This window comes from Schistocerca americana, chromosome 6, assembly GCF_021461395.2.
Source record: "Schistocerca americana isolate TAMUIC-IGC-003095 chromosome 6, iqSchAmer2.1, whole genome shotgun sequence".
NCBI classification, from domain to species: domain Eukaryota; kingdom Metazoa; phylum Arthropoda; class Insecta; order Orthoptera; family Acrididae; genus Schistocerca; species Schistocerca americana.
This window is the reverse complement of record NC_060124.1, coordinates 312,914,273-312,936,393: the sequence shown is the minus strand read 5'-3', so window position 1 is coordinate 312,936,393 and position 22,121 is coordinate 312,914,273. Positions and strand designations below refer to the sequence as shown.

At 43.2% G+C, this 22,121-nt stretch overlaps 1 protein-coding gene across 1 annotated transcript in view; it reads left to right on the top strand.

Annotated features, from left to right (window-relative positions):
- LOC124619383 (rhophilin-2) overlaps positions 1–22,121 on the top strand; it is a 707,931-nt gene that overhangs the window by 17,930 nt on the left and 667,880 nt on the right. The window lies entirely within an intron of this gene.

Genomic DNA, 22,121 nt, shown 5'->3' with positions numbered 1-22,121 from the left:
TGAAGGTACCAACAGCAGTGTGGAGCCATGCCGACTCCTGTGTCGTGGTCAGTTGCACTAGGTTTATCGGTTGAGGATCCATGGCGCAAACAGGCCGATCGAAGCTGTCCCACAGATCATCGATAGGGTTTAAATCCAAAGAGTCTGATGACCGGGGAGTAAGATAAACTATTCCTGGTGCAGCATGGATGCATGAACCAGACGCCTGTTGCGAAGGCTTATAAGCAGCAACGTTCGCTGAATGGTCATTGAGGAGACACCGTTGGTAGCCTCTTGGTTCAGCTGCTCAGCAGTTGCACGTCTATTCGCCTGTACACATCCCCGCAGCCGTCGTTCACCCCAGTCACCTATGGCCCGTGGTGCACCATAGATGCTCTGTGCCAGTGTTGAATAGCCCCCATTTTGCCGTGCAAGGCATACTTTACCCACAGCGGTACGTGAACTGTTTACAAATACAGCCGTTTCGGAAATGCTTTCACGCTTGGCACGAAAGCCAGTGGCCATTCCCTTCTGGATGTAAGATAAATTGCTTCATTTCCGTATAACGACATTGACTGTACTGTTTTCCACGTCCTCCTGAAAGGCTTTATATTTCCTTACATTGCTAGTTCCGCCACTTGCGGTCACGCCGAACATAGCCTGTGGTCACATTAATTTGACAGGACTGTATCTGCCGGTACGTAACGAACTTACGTCATTAAACATGACGTTCAAAATGCAGAAAACGCGTACTGTTCATACGCGAAATTGTTTGGAGTACGTGGTAATTACGTGGCTTTTATTGGTACAGTACGTCTACTTTTACTGTGTCTTCCGCTTCTTTGAAATTTTTCTTCAAAATACAAGAACAATCCACAACAGGCGATTTGTTAGTCGTAAAGTAAATAAGATAGATGACGAATGTCATTAGTCGTAATGACTTGGTGATGCATAATGCGGTGATTATTTCAGGGTGGGTTGTGTCGCTAAGTGAATGTCAGACTTCAAATCATTAGATTCGGAGTTCAATTTCTACCACTTATCGCTTGTATCACTCACCTGAATGATTGGTATGTGTTAAAAATGCCAGTGTGTGCCATGATGTCACGTGCCCTTTAACTGACTTTGTCAGTTCATAGGTCAGAGGAAGGTCACGGCGCACAACTTCCGTCAATGACAGCTTTACTTTACTAACGCGGGAAGTGTTACTCGTTGTTCCAGCACCAGGTTAATAGTCCAAACTGATGTTCATTTTGCCGGCCGCTGTGGCCGAGCGGTTCTAGGCGCTTCAGTCCGGAACCGCGCTGCTGCTGCGGTCGCAGGTTCGAATCCTGCCTCGGGCATGGATGTGTGTGATGTCCTTAGGTTAGTTAGCTTCAAGTAGTTGTAAGTCTAGGGGACTGATGACATCAGATGTAAAGTCCCATAGTGCTTAGAGCCAATTGAACCATTTTTGATCTTTTTTTTTTCTCTTGTAAGATTTTCCTCACATTTTCTATCTCTGTAAAATCTGTGCGTAAGTGGTGAAGGACACACAGTCCATTGGTCTGGGTTCCTTCTTAAAATGCAACCCCTACCATACAGCTGGATGATACGGTTGTCAGGCCTAGTTAGTCAAGGACATCGTCTCCATATACCCGATAATGAACAGTGGTGTTCAAGCGAACTTCTTCCTAGGCTCAGAAAGTGAATCGTAACTGAGGAAAGAGGCAAACTGGTAGAGGCAGTGACAGCCGTCACTGTAATGAACTCACTGATGGGAGTGTTTGGAATATTGCAGACAGTATGCGGCACTGATGATAGTAATGTTCGCTGTTTCGCACCATCCCATCTTAATTGTCTCGACGAGGAAATATTCCACTGCGGCGTATCTCCTGCCAATTCGTTAGCGGAAACATCGGATGCTTTGTGCCGGCGCTAAGACGGCAGGATTTCCGCTCCGCGACTCGCCAAAAGTAAACTGATACGTATCTTCCAGCAGTAGCAGGAGATGACTGAAGCTCGCTATTTCAAGGTTTATGAAAGTTCAAGGACCGGCGGGAAGCAAGGGCAGTATTCAAGGTGCAGTGAAGACGTAGCAACGTGCAGCGAGCGAAGTAATTACCCTGGGACTCTTTGTTTGTCTGACATTGTCGTTACGCCTGCGAGCCCGTGACGGCTTCTTATTTTCGTCTCAAGGAAAGAGCAGCGTTTCGTATGGGGTTGTTTAAAACACTTCTATGACGGCCTTCACGTGCTTCCCTTGCCGACCACGTAACGTGCGCTGTGTTCATCACCACCATATCTTCTCCTGTATTTCTTGCCCTTTTCCCACTGAGAAAGAGCTGAGTGTTTCATACAATGTAGGCTTCCACGCTAGCCGGTGTTTACTTCATTGAAATCTGCCAGGTTGAAGGGCCATGAGCGGCGTATAAAACTGCAAGGTGTCCACATGAAAGCTCAAATGTATTTTTAAAAAAATTGAGGCATTAATTCTTGCGCCAAGTTTTGTTCAAAAAATTTAATACACTTCTCCGTGGGCTCCTTCCGACACCAGTGAAATGTCAAGCGATAGTATTTCTCAACCAATGTGCGTACAAGCATGCCTTACGTAATGGAGGCTGTTTCATCCACAAGTTCTTCTTCAGGAATGGTCAAGATCTTGTCGCCAGCTGATAAATTTTTCTCCTGCATTTCCATTACTGCATCACGATTCAGGTATGGAGATGGCTTAACTGACCAGTCTTGGCATGAAACAAGAGGCCACATACATACATAAGAGGGTGGAGGGTGTGTCTGAGCCTGGCGAAGTTCGCATATCTGACATTTTAAATTTTCCTGCCTCGAACGTTCCTGCTCAAAATAAGACTTCAGGTGGAACAGTTGTGCGCCAGTGTTCATCTTCTGTTGCGGCGCGCCAGTTATTCCAATCAATGTTATACTCTTTAGATTCTTCTTGAATTAGTGAATACAGCGTTTCAGAAGAATACCACGTAGTCTTCTACCTGTACTCACTTTACTACACGAAATTTGTTGAACTCTGTTGGTTCTCATCCGCGGGATACGTCCAATCCATCTGAGTTGGTCACCAGTAGCGATGGTTTCTATCCTATACATATTTGCCTTCTAAAGAACATTAGTGTCTGATACAAAGTCGTCCCATTTTATGTTCAGTTTCTGTTGGTTGAAGCGTTCTAGTTCCTTAAAATCACGGTGATATAGCGTCCAAGTTTCACAACCACAGAGCAAGGTAGTAGCAACAAGGTCACGTAGAGGCAAGGCATACACAATGTCGTTCACATAACCCCATCGGAAGAAATTCATAGGGGTTGGGTCCAGACATCACGGTAACCACTTCGTTGGTCCATCATGTCATATTGACCTTCGTGGAAATGTCCGGTCCAGGAAGTCACGAGCATACTCGTACAAACCCAGTGCTGTCGTGCACCATCCTTCTGGAAGACCACATTGGGCTGAAGGCGAAATCTGAGAGTTATCCGTATTCCAGATGCGAGTGTTATGCCGATTAACCTTCCCACATGTGTGGAGGGTTGCTTCGTCATGGAAAACGCCTTTTCCTAGATGGTAGGGGTCCTGTCCCATCAGATCCAACGTCTCAAAAGCAAATTCGTGACGAAGCTGCAAGTCGCTTTGCTTCAATTCCCGCACAATTGGAACTTTGTAAGGATGCAAGCTAAGTCGTTCATAGCAACTTAACTGCTTAGCCGAGGACGTTTGGCTCTCGTGATAGTGGCGAGCTGGAAGCTCTCTCTGACCACATCCATCACTTCAGCAGATGTACATTATCTGCTAGAACCTGACAGTCTCTTGAAACCCCCATTGGTTAGGAACTTGGCATACCAAGCCTTAAGCCGGCCGGGGTGGCCGAGCGGCTCTAGGTGCTTCAGTCCGGAACCGCGCGACTACTACGGTCGCAGGTTCGATCCTGCCTCGGGCATGGATGTGTGTGATGTCCTTAGATTAGTTAGGTTTAAGTAGTTCTAAGTTCTAGGGGACTGATGATCTCAGATCTTCGTTGATCCATTATGGACCGTGGGACAACGGCTGGCATGTATTTCTTGATGCAATAATTTACCAACAGCGATTTTAAGACTATGACGTGTGGGGCCTGAAGATGGCATCAATGTAATGCCGAAACTGGTAGCACATAAGAAGTTCATAAAATAAATTTCTACAATACATACGGCTGTTAGTAAATTATTGCATCAAGAAAGAGATGACTTCAGATGTTAAGTCCCATAGTACTAAGAGCCATTTGAATCAAGTCTTAATCTTCTTAATGTCTGGTGGCTCCCTTGGAAATCCAAGTCGCAAATTATTTGGACAACAAACGTTCAACTGTACAAACGTTGAAGTATCCAACTTCCGTTAAACTTACAGATTGAGGAGTATGTAATGTACCTTTCCATTCTGGCAGATAAAAGTAAGAGAAATATTTAAATCTCGCTGATTTATGCAATGCATGAGTAAGGGTTTGCGAGACAAAACACAGATGTCATGGCGCGATGTGTTTAATAATGTGACACATCGCAAAGTACAACCAAATTTGCTATTATACTGAATTCCTCTCATTAAATACTATTCCATCGCTCATGTTGATCTTTTGATGTATCTGTGGTTTTTGATCATCAGTATTATTCGAAGGTTTGGCCGTGAAAGTAGTGTGTGGACTTCCACGTCAGAAATGCCAACGAATATCAATTCGGACTTCATAAAAATAAATCTGTAGATTCGTCTCCTTGAGATTACAATGCTTAAACGACGCGGTGCGATAAGCAGTCGGTCGTCCTGCCTTCTAACAATGTGTTCACAGTTTCCTGATACATCTCCTGGAACACATGAAATCATCAGAATAAAATTAATGTGTTGCTGATAGAAGGTTTCTACAATGAATGCTGAAATCAGAAACTATTATTACACAATGATCCAGCTATTATCCACAGAGGACAAGACGTATCTTCTAATGAGGAGGAGACAGAACAAAGCGTAAGCAGCCATAAGAGGAATTCCTCGCTTCATAAAGCGTTGTTTGTTTAAAAAAAATAGAGGTTGCTTGTTGTGCCTTAAGCATACTATTTGTGAGTTCTAATCAACATCGATATTTCAGTCTTCGATATAACATTTACATTTTGCGACATAAAAGTTCTTACAGGATGATGGTTTCGTCGTACAAATAATACAACTTCAGCAGAACACGTTTCAGCCAGTATTCTATATACATAACACTATTCCCTGACTTTTTGCCTTCAACTGCGGGAAACACCTTCGGAGGTAAAACAGCAACGTCAACAAGGGTTTGAGAGCCCTCGAATATATAGAGCTTGTAGTGGGCACCATCATTAGACATGTGACGCCGCATGTATGATTATAACTCTGGTTGGCAACACAGTTCTCGATTAAAAGTAATCGATCATCGTTCTAGTGGCTCAATGTCGGCATTCATATTTAACTGAACTTCATTCCCTCGCTCGAATTTCAAGAAGAAAATGTTACTATCGTAGGCTATTAGATCGAGCACTCCGTTCGGGTAGAGAACGCCAGCACTTGAGAGGAACAACGGTTGCTAAAGGAAAGTTTTCCTTCATTTTATGATAAGATTATGGCTGAAGTAAACAGTTGAACCTACCTGTAGATCCACGAAGAAAATAAAAGAATGGCGAAAGATATGTGGCATCCACTACCGACACCTGAGGTCCAGAAAAAATTCTGTAGTTGAGGGCACGTGTGCATTGGAACACCAAAGAGGTTTCACAGCAGTTCAGCAGAACACAGAATGAACTGCTGCCTGGGACAGGAATGATAAATCGCCGTAGCCGAATATGCTGTTAGATGTAAACCACTAAATACTATTGTGTGAGACTGGCAAAGATAAAGCATTATCACGCCCGCATTTATTTACGGCTACAAGTTACGACAATTATGTCTTTGTAACTAAATGAAAGACAGTTTGTTTTTTGACATAAACAAACTGGATTGTGAAGCAACTAAGGAACGGCGGAAAACGAAAAATGAAAATATATGGAAGTTCACGTAACATAATTCCAGAAAAACAATTTCAAATAAGCAAACTATGACGTAGATCGTATACAGTAGTATTAGTAGCAATGAGATAGGCGACACATTAAATATAAAATTGTGTGAGCATGTAGAAGAATAGATGCGGACTGAGACGACACTAAAGATGTAGGATATAGGACGCTCACTAACAAAGGTAAACGTAGACCCTATACTTCTAATAGCGTTGCCGACTTACCAACAAGGGGGGAAATCTCTTCGTTATTGGATTCAGGTGAGCTCTGTATGCGAACGAAATCTTAAGAGTACATCAAATTTTCATGTATTCCAAATTGTAACTCTCACAACGCTACTCTCGCGCGTCAGGCGCTGAGCTGTCGTCCTTTTGGTTTCATTACAGAAGCGGATAGCTGCTTTTGTCGTTTACCTATTATGATGTTTCTTGGTCAGCTTTCGTATGACGTTGTAAATTAAGTTGTAAGCTTTTTCCACCTCGATTACCAAGCAAGCCTACTGATGTTTAGAGGAAGAAGAAAAGTGGATAGCAAGCGAGCAAGGCCACTTGAAGGGTGCAGCAAGAAAAGTTGTGTGTACTGAAGTGCATGCACGAGTAAGTAATAAGGCAGTTGGAGAAAAATATGGAAACACCAAAGACACAACACATTACTATGCCTCATACGGTTTGGGAAATCCGTTGGCATTAGAGACTGCCCCCTGTCGTCTGAATGTATAAATACAGGTCCTTCACGTGATACCTGAGTTTCTCCTGGCGTATACAACTTTCAAATAACTTCCGGGAATTCAGCCAGGTAACACTTTCAACGACCGCCGATATTTCGTCTGGAGAACACCCCGCCATTTACAAGGCAAACTGCAACGGACAGGCGGCGTACATGCAAATTTAAAACCTCAGTTCTCGGACTGATGCAGGAAAGATCACACACACACACACACACACACACACACACACACACACACACACACACACACACACACACACTGAACACTAGTGCCACCAAAGATGACCAGTCAGAGCTATCGATAGTGAGACTACGAATTCGCAGGTGAGGTAGCATTGAGTCTGTCCCTCTGTTTTTTGACAAGGGAGAGAGCCGGATTCCAAACAGTTTAAACAGAAACCTCCATCCCTGATACACCCGCCTTACGCAGACCAAGATCATCCTTAACGGAACTAATTTGAGTTCAGTTAAGGATGATCTTGGTCTGCGTAAGCCGGGTGTATATCGTATTCCTTGTAGCTGCGGCATGGCATATATTAGTCAAACTATCAGGACCGTGGAGGACCGACGTACTGAGCGTAAACGGCACACACGATTACAGCAGCCAAGTGGGTGTGCTATTGCCGAACATTGCTTGGATACTGGTCACCCCATGCTATATAACAACACAGAGATATTGGCATGCACGTCCAGCTATTGGGACAGTGTTATTAAGAAGGCAGTTGGGATTAAATTAGCGAGCAACCGTTAACAGAGATGGAGGTTTCTGTTTAAACTGTTTGGAGTCCGGCTCTCTCCCTTGTCAAAAAACAGAGGGACAGACTCAGTGCTACGTCACTTGCGAATTCGTAGTCTCACTATCGACAGCTCTGACTCTGGTCAGCTTTGGTGGCACTAGTGTTCAGTGTGTGTTATCTTTCCTGCTTCAGTCCGAGAACCGAGGTTTTAAATTTGCATGTACGTCGCCTGTCTGTTGCAGTTTGCCTTGTAAATGGCGGGGTGTTATCCCGCCGAAATATCGGCGGTCGCTGAAAGTGTTACCTGGCTGAATTCCCGGAAGTTATTTGAAAGGTCCTTGATGGTTTTCAGGAAAATCTTACACCATTTTTCCCCGCAGAATAGTGGCAAGTTCAGGTAACGATGATGGAAATGAATAGCGATCAAGCGCTGTTCTCTCTAATGCAGACAGCAAAGGCTCGATGATATTGAGGTATGGTAACTATGGTAATCAGGACAGATGCGACGATCCATCTTCTTGCTCAAAAAACCAGTCCTGGGTGATGCGAGGGGTGTGAATGGGGGTCCTGTCATCTTGGAATACAGCATCACCATTGAGAACATGGCACTATGGTATGGACAAGATCAGCGAAGATGGTCATATAATACTTCGCAGTAATACTACCTTCTAGAGAACCATGGCGCCCGTGTTACATCACGATATGGCTGTCCATATCGTCACCGAACCCCTGCTCTATGTATATCTTGGGATATAATCTTGACCAGAAGTCGGAAACAGTGTGAAACAAGATTCATCTGACCAAATGACTTTCTTTGCTCGACAGTCCAAATTTGATGGGTTCAGCACCACGTTTTCCTGTCCCTGAACATTTGGATTACTGATTTTGGAATTCCAGTTCCCCCTGCGATTCGGGAGCTCCCTTAGTGTTATTTTGATGCTCACAAACATTTCGGCTCCCTTGGTTACGGAAGCACACACTACATGAGCACCAACAATCTGCCCACGTCCGACCTCACTTTGCTCCAGATGCTGCTCTTGCAACTATGTTATGACAACGGCTGATACTTGAAACGTATTGAGGACATCGCACAGGTGCTCTACGTGGTCAAATACAGCACCACAACGTGCAGGTTTGACTAGCATCTACATTTACGTTAAAGATTTATTTCTCGTGGTGTTTTTTTGTCAAGTTCCTGTACTATCAGTTGGAAACCTATACAGTGTGCATCTAGTGGCTACAGATCTAATGGATACGCGAAAAGAATGGAAAAATTAAAGTAATAAATTACAACGATGTATTTGTAAATAGTTCATTTAAATTTGTTGCTGAGGAACTAAAGCGAAAGCACACGTTTCTAATATATATGGAAATTGGATATACGTCTTAACCTCCTTCTCCCCCTGTCGCTGTTCATCTCCTCCTCCCCGCATTCCTTGCCCACCTCCTCCTTCCCCCTCCCCTCCCCTCCCTTTGCCCATAACTTCCTCCCTCCTTTCTGTGTTCATCCTCTCCTTCCCCTATGTCCCTTCCCCCTACGTCCATCACTCAATCTGAGGGTGGGCGTGTGGCCTTCTCTCTCAGGCCTTCACCCTAACCCCATTTTCACTCTTCCTCGCTCCCTCTGGTGCTGCTGTTCGACTTCGTGTTCGTCTTTTCACCATCCGCGTTTCTCTTGCCTTGCGTTTTTAGGTTGGAGATCCGCAAACGATGGCGGTTCGCGCATGTCGAGGCATGGACGGGGATTGCATTGTTGACGATTCCAAGCCACACATGCGGTATGCGCATGCGCTTGTTTTCCGCCTGAAGAAAGCGTATGTTCTGCGAATTATGACTCTCGCTTGCTTATGCAGAATTTATCACTTACCCCCACAATCAGCGAAGACGACAAGCAACAAATGGAATCGAAATTCACTAAACAACTCCCTACGATCACGTTTAATGCTCGCGTTAGCCACGGCATTCACAGCAGAGCTCTCTAAATACCATTGAACGCTCGTTGGCTGTCGGAGAATACGTAAGAGCGCAGGCCAAACCTAAACTCGACTCAAACTATAGTGTGTTGCAGAGCGGCTGTCTCATCCTTTTTTATTCTTGCGATCAGCCAGCCCAGGCTATCTGTTGTATTGTTTTAACGCCTTCTACTGCTTTTTCTATTTTAGTTAATGTCTTCGCTTTTGGCCTGCTTCTTTAGTTATCTGTTTCTGTGTGGTTACACAGTTCGTCCTACGCATTTTTTTCCTTTGCAGATTTTAGGCGATTGGATTCTTTTCGGGTACGCTTTAACCAAGCAGTTTAGTCCCTTTGCTTCCCAGAACAACCAACCAAACCGTACGTCCATCTCTTTTATGTCCATTTTCTCCCATTCCTCTGTGCATCTCATCATCCTCCTCCTCCTCTCCTCCTCCCCCCCCCCTCCCCCCTTGATCTTCAGCCTTATTTATTTTTACTGCAAATTCTAATTCTGTAGAAACATTGTAGCCATCAGCCGATAAGCCAGAAATGCAGCTTTTCAGTTTTCAGTGAAAACCATTAATGAGGAAGAAGACATAACAGCACAGTCCTGTGAATACAGTTTATGTTCAAAAATATATGTAATGAGAGAGAATATGCATGGGAGAACCTTTTTTAATGATTTAAATGCCCTCCAGTCTTAGTTAAAACTGCCTGCGATAGAGTAAACCAAACAACCCATTTTTAGAGCAGAGAATATTCTTTCTTGTAGTCGGTGTTAACACAAAACTTGTACATTGTTTTAAAAAGGAAATAGTCCATGTTCATCTGAATGTTTAATAGTGTGTCGTTTGAGTTTTGAAGTAAATTGGTAAACTACGTTTCGTGATTTTTGGGAACAATGTTTCCCCATTAGATATTATACAGGGTGGTCCATTGATAGTGACCAGGCCAAATATCTCACAAAGTGGTCCAACTAAAACATTCATATTTCTCTACGTACTACACGAATATGTAATAAAAAATGGGGGTTCCTATTTAAAAACGCAGTTGATATCCATTTGACCTATGGTAGCGTCATCTAGCGGGCCAACCATAGCGCCATCTGGTTTCCCCCTCCAAGCTAGACAAGTTTCGTTCTTTGTACTTCTTTCGTTTGACGCTTATTTCGTGAGATATTTGGCCCGGTCACGATCAATGGAACACACACACACACACACACACACACACACACACACACACACACACACACACGTATTTGTTAAAATTTCACAGCAATCCACCGACTACTTTGAGTTTTGCTAGCACAATGAATCACATGCTGGGTTTTGATACATAAAGATGAAATAATCTTATTTTACAGAAAACTGATGCTTAATAACAATAAGAGCAACAAGCTTGGTAAAAACAAAATAAGCGTTCATCTGCAAAAATCGGATTTGGTTTTATCTACACAGTAAACATAAAATAAAGAACAACCGCCTTCAGTCACAACCGTGATTTTATTTCAATGCACTATACATTTCGAACCCTGTGCGCTCATGCTCAGATGCTTTGATAGTCTACATAGATTATTTTTCCAGATTTAAGTTAATTCTAGTTTTGGTTAGGTTACAGTGGTGTATTACAAGGTGGCTCGTTGTAAATGTAAGTTTACAAATCAAAAAGTAATAGTCACGGAAAAACTGACAAATGGATAAAATTAAACAATAAACGTAGTTGAAGTAGGAAGTATGGAAGAATTCTATCAAATATTAACAATATTAATACTATAAACAGATAATTTCTTTTGTATGATAAAGACTGATACCGAGATGAACTGCATTTGGACTCGGTTGCTATTAATGAACTTACTACTAAAATCTTGCCAAGTTCTTCTTTACATCTTAAATTTCAACATTTCATTCGATCAACTTGTTAACGGAAAGAATGGGGCCACTGGCCAACAGAGTGACATCGAAGTTTTCCACTCATAATATTTGACGTTAGGTACTGGAATAGTCCTAAACTTAATTGTGGACTAGTTCTTTTTCGTCTTCTGCGTTTCATCATACCACCTGCAGCAACTATACTTCCTGTACGGCAAACATTTTGCAATTGAGAAGCTCAACACGACCAATGGCGGCAGTTCAGCTACTTCTATGGCGGCCTGGCCTCTATGCACCGAAGACCGGCTGCAGGAGATGGCTCGCTTCTTCCAGATGCAAGGCCTGTCCTGTGAAAGGGCACCTAAGAGTCGAAATTCAGGGTTTCCATAAATTACGTTAAGACTTACGAAACTGTGCTAGATAAAGATAGATCGTTTCCAACACGTGGTAATATAACCCATAAAGTTTGGTTTCCTCATTCATACACATCAGTGTGTGAGTCCTTAGTGCTATGGATGATGTCTAGTGATAAATCCATTTTTCTCGAGGTATGGTTAAAGATGTCCACTGTGACATATCCAGAATGCGTTACGAATGCGTGCATTAAAGTTCTGTAGGCCTCTAACCGTTGTCTGTTACACCAGATCCTTTACAAAACCCCGTAGGAAGAAGTCAGATGATGTGAGGTCGAGGGATCGTGGTGGTCATCGAATTGGACCATCTCCTCCAATCTGCCTATCCCTATCCGGAACCTTTCCACCTAGAAACTGACGTACGTTTAGGGATCAGTGGGGCAGTGTCCTATACTGCTGGAATATGAAATCAGTTGCAAAGTCTTGTAACATCTCCAGAGAAACACCACCATTGATGGCAGACTCGATGAAAAAGAATGAGCCTATGAGGCAAAACACAAAACATTGACCTTGGGACTCTGTCTTTCCGTTTGTGTAACACGAGGATGCTGTGAACCCCATATACGAACGCTACGATTTAGTTTGCCGGATACATGAAAAGCTACCTCATCGGATAAACAAGTCTCTTCCAAATAGTCATTGTATGCATCAGTATTGCCTAGCATATCCACTACAAACTATTCTCACTGAGGAGTGTCAATAGGCTTTAATGCGTGAAGCAGCTACACCTTGTAGGGATAATTTCTTATGCAGTACACCTTGCACTGTTGATCGTCTCATTTCCAACACTCTGGCCGCCGTATGCACCGATATTGTCGGACTCTATGCAAAAGCTTCCCGTAAGTAGTCCACGTTGGCGTCTGAACAGATGGGCCACCCACTCCTTTTTATGGAGAACACCACTTGTTTCCATAAATGACGCATGCCAAGCTCGAATACTTGGTTGGGACGGTGGTTGCCTTCCTTGCCGTGTACAGATGTTTCGCTGCACTGGGGTGTCGGACGCCGTCTGTGTGAACCAGACTGCACTCTGAGCGATCTTCTGTGGCGTCCACACTTTAGCAGGCTTTTCAAGTTCAGTTTTGCGTCAAAATATCGTCACCTGGAAGGTAAAAAAAAAAAATCCTGAGTTATCACATCTTGAAAAACTTTAATTACTATAATAGTTATAAAGTCAAAGTTTTAAGCTGTAAAGATAATTTGTGGACAATCTGCACAATGTCAAGGCTTCCATACTAGCTCTTCGGAACTGTCACATGCTGATTTGGGATTTTGAAGTCTACGAGGAATAGAGGCACTTGCTTCTACGTTTTCACATCGTTTGATGGTTTTCTTTGGCTGAGCTAGCTGCATACTGAGAAACCAGTCACATTTTACACACTTTGTGGGTTGTCGCAGCTCATAAGACACTGGACTAGCATTTCGGAGAATGAAGGTTCAGTTTCCCGTCCCGCCATCCAGATTTAGGTTATCTGAGCTTTTATACTACAGGACATTAAACTCTTAACGTTCCTTCTTTCTTTAAGTACACGAGTACACTCTGGGACCTACACGTGCGCCGTTTGCGCTGCGAATCACTTACTGCTGCTACGCATTTCTACATAGCCTCTCCGTCTTGATTCATTCCGATCTTTGTCTGTGGGTGCCCCAGTATACGCAAGTCTTGATCTCATGTCGAAACTAAGTTACAGCTGTGTCTGGCGATTCGCGCTATCTGAAAGTCGGTATGCCATACAAGGGAAAGAACGTTATAAAACTTGAGGGTATTTTTGTTCTGTCGTTGCAACTACAAAAACGCTGATTTTTTTCACCAGACTTTATATAGAATAATTCATGAAATTAGATGAAAAACAGAAGAGCCTTTTGCATCCCCCCCCCCCCCCCCCCCCCCCCACTGTTTCATTTCACTTCTCGCTCCCTTGCTCCTCACCTTCTCCTCTAACTCACTCTCCATCACACTGCTACAATATTTAGGTCCACTCATCATGGTTTCCCCTCCCCTAAAAAAACCTCCATCGGTATTCCTTCTCTGCTCTTACACAGTACATAAATACACAGCAACATAATTAAATAGAATTACACATGTACAATAACCTAAGTTAAAAAAAATGTTTTAGGTCAAAGTAATGCAAAGGTTATGCTGGCAACACTACAAAAACACAGACCACAACACATACTGAAGTATAAACACAAACAGAATACAGTGGTGTGCATGAAAGTGTGTTGTGAAAAACAGAAGAAATGCATAGTGCTGCAGAACATCTACAAATTAGACCAAAATTATCTCCGTCTAACGCAGACAATCAACGATGTGCTAGCACACGGCATTTCCTAATGTAAGCGAGAAATCAACTGAAAATCACCGTAAGTACAAATCAATTTATTCTTAACGAACTGTTTTTCGATCTAAAAGCAAATCAAAATGTAAAAAACTTAATCACAGACCACTGATGATGCTTTACCTCAATAAAACGAAAGGCGTCTGGTGAAAAAAATCACGCATTTTTGTAGTTGCAACGACAATAAAAATACCTTCTAGAATTATAAAGCAACTACGAACTCTATGGCCACAAAAATGAAGAATTTAACGTTATAAAACTTTCGATAAGAGGGAGAATGACCCCACAGCGCTAATTTTATTCCCGTTTCGCATTGATGGCTCATTGTCTGCAATCAATCCATTAATCCATTACAGGGTCTGCAGCAGCAGTTACAAGGGATCAAAATGTTTCCGTTCGAAGCCCGTACAGTCAGAATCGGTATGCCAATCAAGCAACTTCACCGTGAGCGCTGTCGAGCCAGGTTGAAGGACCCGTTTGTCCTAGTGCGTGAAGAATTCTGTAACCTCCTACTGCACATCTTCGTCCCTGAGGGATCGTATGCCCTTAAACGCCATTATCAAGGGGTCGAAGGCGCGATAATCACATGGAAAGAGATCAGGACTACAGGTTGGGTGCTCGAGTGACTCACTCGAGTTGGTGTAAACTACTGCGGTTCAGTAGGGACCGATGAAGTGGAAGATCCCACTTAGGCTACGTCCAGGTCACTTGCCGTTTATACAGATAGCATCATGGCTAGTAGGACGCACGGACACCTGCGTATACTGTGTTTAAAGGTGCATTCAGAGATACATATCTGTACGACGTGAAAAGCACAAATTACCAGTATACATTATCATGTTTTGCATTTAAAAAATTCACGTGTAGTTGAAGCGCGGCACCAATAAGCACCAGTTGTCACTGCAGCGTGCCGTGGTCGCATAAAACAACATCGCAGCACATGTACCACACGAACAAGGAAGAAGCCAGTGACAATAGAAATGTATTGTGGAGTGAGGTCAAAATGGCGTGTCATTCGATGCGACCACGAAAGTCGATAGCGGTCGACAAGTGAGAAGCTTTGGAGACTCCACAACGGATTTCGTTGTATTTCGTTGTTTTCGTATAGTAGCTTGAATTTTATGATGGTATGCCGTCTCAGGGCAACAGCGCATCGAAAATTTATCAAAGACCTCCACTCTCGGTAAGATTTGTTACAGGTGAATGAGAGTTTGGTTCTAAAAGCCATGAGGGAATCCGAAGAAGAAAGACACTGTTGATGGAAGCTGTACGTGATAACTGTGCACAGACGTGGAGTTACGGAGTCGAGGGAAATCTGTATCCTGCTGTGTTGTTTTTTCATCTTCGCGTTTATAGCAGATTTGGGGTCTTTCTCTTTAATGTAATAGTACATTCTGCAATATTCGATGATACTGAGAAGTGCCTTTCTGGAATGAGTTTTTTTGTGACTTCAGTCTGGTCAAAAAACGAAAGATAAAAATTGCTTCTAGTGAAAGGAGCAGCAATGGCAGTTATATTTCTGCATGACATAGGCAGAAGCATATGTGCCCTAATGTTACATATAGTTTTATGATATACAATATATCTCTTTGAACCGCTTACATAGTCAACATGATACCTGTCTATTGTTAACGTATGTTCTATATTTTTAATAATTTTAATAGTAGTACATTTCTTCTACTCGTTGTACAGGGGCGTGAAGATAGCATCAATGTGATGCCGAAACTGGTAGCACATAGAAATTCATAAAATAAAATAAATTTCTACAATACATGCGGCTGTTGGTAAATTATTGCATCAAGAAATTTTTGTATGTTGTCGACAGTGATACTGATAAGACATTGATCCTGGGGATTCCAAGGTTTTAACTTTACATTTGATGGATAACAAACAAATGTGTAAAATACTTTTTCGTGACACACAGTTACAAAGTAATAATTTTTTTCTTTATTTGCACTGTGAAACCAGTCTTCTTGTCAATTTTTATGATTCTACGTCAAGGGGAAGTGCCGCTTTGGTTTTTATGAGTTAGCAAGAATCAAAGTATGTGACAGAAAAGGCCAATGATTTGATTGTATTGACCTAGTAGCTAAAGTTTATTGTACAGCCAAGGGGTGGTAGACCTCAGTTTGTGACGTAAGTTTCAACTTGATACCTCCACTCATTCCTGAGAAGGAAAATACTAAATAGACGGACGGACAGGTACACGGACAACACAGTGGTCCTATGAGGGTTCTGTATCGATTGAGGTAACCCACAGACTAAAAAGGAAAAAGACCTTCACCTCTGCCTCCTAATTGGTTTCCATTAATTTGACCATCAGTCTGTATTTTTATACAGCATTTGTGTCAACGTAATGTTGATATCTGAAGCGAAATTATTTTGTAGCACCGTGTACGACGTACGGTATCACTGGATTATGCACTGGAGAGTGGGTGCGAGGGAACTAGTCCAGAGGCGAGGAGCCTTCTACTAGCGCCCACTCCCTCCCCACGCGTGGCGGCATCGTTTTTCCCGCCAGAGTTTTATTACTCTCCTCATCTTTCCTGGCCGGCAACGTGTGAGCCCGCGGTGGCTGGGCGATAAACACAAGTAGGGCCTGGCCCTGCCTTCAAGGCACGTTATGCCGCCCGCTGCAGTGACAGCCGAGCATTCCTGCCGCTTATCTGCCGTGGATGGCTGGCCCATTAGACCGGCCGATGGGAACTTGCCACGTGTAGAGTTACGGCAGCACGGTCGAGGAGCGAGGCGTGCGTTGCCTTTACCAGACACTAATCCACAGCCGGTACAAATTATTTCTCCATTTCGGAGGCCATATTTTCATTACCAGCGAACGAAAATCATTATCTTAGCACCACCTCTTAATAGGGAAAACTGAAGTTTTCCATCGATCTTCTGATGCACCTGACGTGAGCCAAATGATGTCTAGGCATCAGACGGGTTCGAAGTTCCGAGGTTTTCGCGACAAGTACAAGGCGCGATCAGAAAGTCGCCATTTGAGCGTGTTACTGTAGCGTTGTCATTGACACAATTGACTGGCATACTCTTTCAAATTCTGAAGGTGGCAAGGGTAAAATACAGGGAGCGAAAGGCTATTTATAATTTGTACAGAAACCAGATGGCAGTTATAAGAGTCAAGGGGCAAGAAAGGGAAGCAGTGGTTGGCAAGGGAGTGAGACATGTTTGTAGCCTATCACTGACGTTATTCAATCTGTATATTGAGCAAGCAGTAAAGGAAACAAAAGACAAATTTGGAGTAGGAATTAAAATCCATGGAGAAGAAATAAAAACTTTGAGGTTCGCCGATGACATTGTAATTCTATCAGAGACAGCAAAGGACCTGGAAGAGCAGCTGAACGGAATGGACAGTGTCTTGAAAGGAGGATATAAGATGAACATCAACAAAAGCAAAACGAGGATAATGGAATGTAGTCGAATTAAATCGGGTGATACTGGGGAAATTAGATTAGGAAATGAGACGCTTGAAGTAGTAAATGAGTTTTGCTATTTGGGGAGCAAAATAAGTGATGATGGTCGAAGTAGAGAGGATATAAGATGTAGACTAGCAATGGCAAGGAAAGCGTTTCTGAAGAAGAGAAATTTGTTAACATCGAGTATAGATTTGTCAGGAAGGCTATTCTGAAAGTATTTGTATGGTAAATGGTTTGGACAAGAAGAGAATAGAAGCTTTCGAAATGTGGTGCTACAGAAGAATGCTGTAGATCAGATGGGTAGATCACATAACAAATGAGGAAGTATTGAATAAAATTGGGGAGAAGAGGAGTTTGTGGCGCAACTTGACTAGGAGAAGGGACCGGTTGGTAGGGCATATTCTGAGGTATCAAGGGATCACCAATTTAGTATTGAAGGGCAAGGTGGAGGGTAAAATAAATGCACATAGAACATGAATACACTAACATTTAGGATGCCCACATCACCAAAATACCACTGCATGTGAGAAACGATGAGTACTAACATGTAAGACACAAAACAATAAAGTATTAATATTATACTGCATAAAAAGATGAAAATCAATACTAACAGCAGTTAGTCCACAAGAAATATCCACAGCTTCCCAAGCTGATCTTATGAATTATGAGGTTGTTCCAGCAAATGGCAATTTGGCAGTGGCCCTGTATCATACACCACCACACAGATCTGAGGGAATACTTAACTGATTCACTTCTTAGGCAGGGGACACAATTTTACTGTAGGCCTCTTAATCTACCCAGTAGCAAACACTTATCAGGACCGGGAAACAGCTACTCAATGACACCCAGCCTCCACACCAAGGGAGGCAGGTCATCCTCCTTGACCAGTATATGATCGCCAATGTAGGGTTGCCATGCTGCTTCCAATGTCCATTTTTTGCCTTGCTGCAGATCATGTTTGTATTCTGTGGACCACCTCTTCCAAAAGGACAGATGCAACTGCTGTACAAGTTGCCATCTGTGCAACCTGTTGGTGGGAACCTCAAGGACAGAGGGTTCAAGATGAGCAGAAAGGGGCTGTCCGATTAGGAAATGACTAGGAGTGAGAGCAGCAGGAGAATCTAGGTCATCAGAGAGAAGACACAATGGCCTTGAATTCAAGCATGCTTCTATCTGAATTAACACAGTAGTCAGTTCTTCAAATGTCAGTACTACATTGCCGATGACGCGTTTGAGATGAGACTTCATGCATTTGATTCCTACCTCCCAGAGTCCACCAAAGTAAGGGGCACGAGGTGGAGTGAACCTCCAACTGGTTCCCTCTGAGGTCGAAAGATTCACCACACCTTCAACAGTAGTATCACCAAAGAGAAAACGTTTAAGCTCATTGCCTGCACCTACAAATATGGTGCCATTGTCACTGTGCATGTGAGGTTTCCCTCTTCTTGCAATTAATCTCCTGAGGGCGGCCGAAAATGAACTTGTTACCATGTCACTAACTAATTCTAAGTGGAGGGCTTGGTTGCCATGCAAATGAATAAAGCAATATAAGCCTTGGTGATAACTTTACTCCGTCTACCACCATGCTTTACAGCAATAGGACCTACATAATCTACTCCACAGTGCTGGAATGGATGAGACTGGTTTACTCTAGCTGGAGGTAGCTGACCTATGAGTTGAATTGCTATCTTGGGCTTCAGCTTAAAGCATTTTAAACATTTCCTGGTAAGTCCTTTGACTGTGTTACGCCCATTGGGGATCCAAAACCTCGCACGCAAAATAGCCAACAAAAGTTGTGACCCAGCATGCAACAGATTTTCGTGTTCATCTGTTATGAGAATTTTTGTCAAATGATGCTTAGGCTGTACGATAATCGAATGACGCTCATCATATGGTACACCAGCATTCATTTATCTCCCTCCCACTCTTAAAATAACTTCGGCATCATCAAACAGGTGTAAATCCCTTAATTTGCTATTATGTAGAATAGGTGAACTGGCCTTAAACAAAGCGATCTCTTTACCATATTCACTATGTTGAGCTGCGCCAAACGCCATTTTGATAGCGTTGTGGCATTCCAGTGGAGTGACCCAGTTATCCTGTCTGATTGCTGAAGCCTAGTGTTATTAGCAACCCTCAGTCTATAGGCCAAAACTCTGTAAGTTTTCTTGAATGATGAATATTTACACAGCAGTTCATCAAGTTTAATGACTTGACACCAAGGATACTTGTGTACACCTTCTGTCGGGCGCATCTTCTACGCTAAGTGTAGTGCAGGTGTTGCAGTCGAGGTCGCAAATGGATAGCCATGACGGGCCATACTGCCACTGTACAAGTGAACTCAAAGCAGCTGGATTAATACCAAGTGATAAGTGGTCAGCAGGATTATCCTCAGATTTGACACGTCTCCAGTTGACAGCTGAACTCAGTTCCTGGATTTCAGAGACTCTGTTGGCAACAAAGTTTTTCCAGTGACGAGGACTACGCTGCAGCCAACAGAGAACTATTGTGGAGTCCGTCCACAAATGAATGTCGCCACTATCTATGATGTCTAAGGCATTGACCACCTTGTGAATGACTCGGGCAAGAAGCAGCACACCACATAATTCCAGTCGTGGAAGAGACACTTGTTTTACAGGGGTAACCCGAGATTTGGTTGCTGCCAGTGAGACCAACACACTGTTATTCGGAAGAACACATCTGACGTATACACACGCACCATATGCCAACTGTGAAGCATCACAAAAACCATGAATTTCTAATTTAACATGCTGGGGGCAAGGAATGATCTTATTACTGCTGGACCTAGAAGCCCCAGCAGGTCATAGATTGATGCTAGTGTAGACAGGACATTGCATTTGGTAACCTTTGAGAGCCGATGACTACTCTCTTCAGCTACACATGGCACTGGAATGTGTCCGAGCCAGGGTGCCATAATATCCCTAATGTTTTTATGGCTTGTTCACCAGTAAGGCAAGGACGTTTCTCTGTCTTGCACTGGAATTTTTTCCATGACCTTGTGACTATTGGAACACCACTTCCTCAGTGGAAACCCCCCAGAAGTCAGTAGTTCAGGTAGCTGGATTTGAAGTTCCTGATCTTCTTTCTGTAGCTGAGCCACCTAAGAAGTCATCCACATAAAAGTTAGACATCAAGGCTTGCGATGTCATTGGAGACCTGTTTCGATTTTCCAAAGCCAACTGTTGAAGACATTTGGTAGCAAGAAAGGCAGCAGGAGCGTTTCCATAAGTGAGTGTACACAGTCTATATTCTTGCGTCGGTTCAGACGGTGATTCCCGCCACAGACTTCTCTGGAAGTTCCTTTCATCAGGATGGAGAGACACTTGGCGATTCATTTTTGCTATGTTAGCTGACAGAGCCACATTAAAGGAGCGAAATTTTGTAACAATGGAAAATAAATCTGGCTGGACAGTGGGATCAACCATAAAGATATCATTGAGAGATACTCCATAAGAAGTGACAGCAGAGCCATCAAATACTACCCTCAACTTAGTAGTGGAGCTGCATTCTTTGAAGACAGTATGTGGAAGGTAACACCTTCGACCGATAATACCTTGAGAATTAGAGATCTCAATGTGTCCCAGTCCGACATATTCCCGCCTGAATGCAGCATATTTCTTATGCAGATTCGGTTGCATTTTAAATCTCCTCTCAAGATGCGCCAGTCTCGGAGAGGCTTGTTGTCGTGATTCACCTAAGAATTTGCAGTCAGGTTTCACTGGTAGTCGAACCACAAATCTCCCTTCATCTCGTGCCGTGTGACGCTGAAAGTGAGCCTCACATAATTTATCCTGCTTACTCATCGTTTTCGTAGACAGTTCCTCTAACTCTCAAAACCTTTGCTGTTTGGCATCTAAATTGTCACATCCAACAAAGCGACGAGGTCACTGTAGAACGAGGCATGTTGCATGCAGCTGAAGGCATCCTACCAGACAAAATCCAGTCAAATCTTGTTTCGACCAGTGAAGGATCGCTTGGTTTCACCAGCCTTTCCTTCCAAACAACGTCAAAGAAAACCTCAGCACCAAGAATTAAATCTACTGTGGCAGGCTCGTTGAACTCTGGATCAGCGGAAGATTACATGTGACACTCAAGGACGTGACATGATCTACGATAACACAAGTGGTTCCGACATGAAAGTCGTTGAGCCTAGGCGACAGTTCAACATTACAGGTGTAAGACACTGAGGCTGCAAGGGCATTGTTTATGCCTTTCACAGGAAACGAATGTTTCCTTCGTTTCAGTTTTAATTTCTCTGCCATGCCCTTAGATATAAAGGATAACTGACTAGCACTATCTACCAGAACTCTGCAAACCTGCTGTCTTTAATGTTGACAATAGCTGTTGCCAACAAAACATTACAATGGATATTTTCTTTCCCGTTCGTAGCTTGATGGGCCAATGAATGGCCTCCTGGTTCACTATTCTGCCCATTCCTTGGTTCAGCAGGCTTGTGGAGCAATATGTTGTGCCTTCCTTTACAGGTCTTACAAGGAGAAATCCTGCATTTAGTCGAGAAATGACCAGAGCGGATGCACAAAAAACAAAGCTAATTTTTGTCACACATGCCCGCCGCTCATCGACATTTAGTGATTGAAACCCTTTGCATTTAGTGATAGTATGAG